Consider the following 1,774-nt stretch of genomic DNA (forward strand, 5'->3'; position numbering starts at 1 on the left):
CAGCCCACCAATGACCACATATAAGAAGTACAGCATAAACCACAAAACCAAATTAGCAAAGGGAAGTAAAAAATTTTATACATAAGAATAATAAAATCGATAAAAAATATAATAGAATAACATAAATAAATAAACTGCGACTAAAAAGTTGATTAAAAATATTATAGACCGGTACAGATATAGTGGAATAAAAATATATATATATAGAAAAAAATAATATAGAGAAAAAATAATACATAGGGAAACGTAGTAAAATAGTTCATTCGTTGAGGTTAATAGCTAATAAAAGAGGTTTAAGTTTAAATTGTACGAAAGTTCATTACTTCCCTCATGACAGCAAATTTAGCAGGTAAAATCTAATTTCGTAATTCATACACAGGAATACTGAAGTACACGGGACGACATAATAACAGAACATCCAATGTGTAACAAAGTAAAATCCATATTTCACCATCAGTGTTATTTAAGTCTCAGAAAATCAAGGCACACAAGTCGATACATTAAACCAACATCCAGCAGGTAACATCGGTAAAGTCAAACCATGTTTTAACATCATTTACAATGGATTACAAATATAGGTCGGAATACAAACATGAAGCACCTATGGCCATTTCAGGGGTATATCACCGTATTTCAGATGTGGAAACAAAGCCTGGAATCTAAAGGCTTTAGGGTTAATTTAGCAAAGACCAAAAGCCTAGTAAGTAGGAAAATGGACAAATCACAAATCCTTTCTGAGAGATCACCCTGCTCAGTATGTAAGAAAGGGTGTTGGTAGAAACTCCGTACATTGTACCCAGTGCAAACTTTGGATGCATAAGAGGTGCAGCAGTATGAATGGAAGATTAGTGGAGAATATAGTCATTGTGTGTGACAAATGTGCAGGTACAATAAACACTAAAAATATGCAGCCAATTGACTCCTTCAAATGCTTGGGAGGTCATTAGTAGTAGTAGATAGCTTCTGCTACCTAGGAGGCCAAGTTAGCAGTTGGGGAGGGAGTTCTGAAAGTGTAATTGCTAGGATAAGAATGGGCTGTCTGATTGTATGATGCCTGTGTATGTACAGCTATGTTACATGGCAGTGAAAGGTGGCCTTATACTGCAGAGGACTTGCAAAGGCTTGAAAGAAATGAAGCTAGCATGCTTTGCTGGATGGGTAATGTCAGTGTCCATGCATGACAGAGTGTTTATTATTTAAGAGGAAAACTGGGTATAAGAGGCATCAGATGTTGTGTGCAAGAGAGAAGATTGCGCTGGTTTGGTCATGTGATGTGTATGGATGAGGACAGCTGCATAAAGAAGGACTGAGCTCTTATTGTGGAGGGTACCTTTGGAAAGAGTAAACCCAGGAAGATGCAAGACAAAGTGTTGAGAAAGGCTCTTCAGATGCTGGGCCTCACTGTTGAAATGACTGGGAAATATAGTGATTTGCTGTACTTGATAAGACACATCATGCTAAGTGAAATTACTGTCTTCCACACGTACAGGCTTGTCATTTCAGGTGTCAGTGCCACTTAAAAAGCACCCATGCTGATGCTGTGTTAATGCATCCAAGTCGGTGTTGTATAAACACACCTGTACTGGTGGCACATAAATGGCACCCAACACACTTTGTTAAGTGGTTGGCATTAGAAAGGGCGTCCAGCCATAGAAACCATACCTCAACAGACAGCTGGGGTCTGGACAGCTCCATGTCAAGCTGTCCACCCCATGCCAACATGGAAAGCAAATGTTAATTGATGATGATGATATATATATATATATGTATATAT

General features: G+C 37.9%; 1 protein-coding gene across 3 annotated transcripts in view; it reads left to right on the top strand.

Annotated features, from left to right (window-relative positions):
- Positions 1–1,774, top strand: part of LOC106876453 (dynein beta chain, ciliary) — a 628,322-nt gene that overhangs the window by 310,872 nt on the left and 315,676 nt on the right. The gene's annotated exons all lie outside the window — the stretch shown is intronic.

Source organism: Octopus bimaculoides, chromosome 1, assembly GCF_001194135.2.
Source record: "Octopus bimaculoides isolate UCB-OBI-ISO-001 chromosome 1, ASM119413v2, whole genome shotgun sequence".
Classification (NCBI taxonomy): Eukaryota; Metazoa; Mollusca; class Cephalopoda; order Octopoda; family Octopodidae; genus Octopus; species Octopus bimaculoides.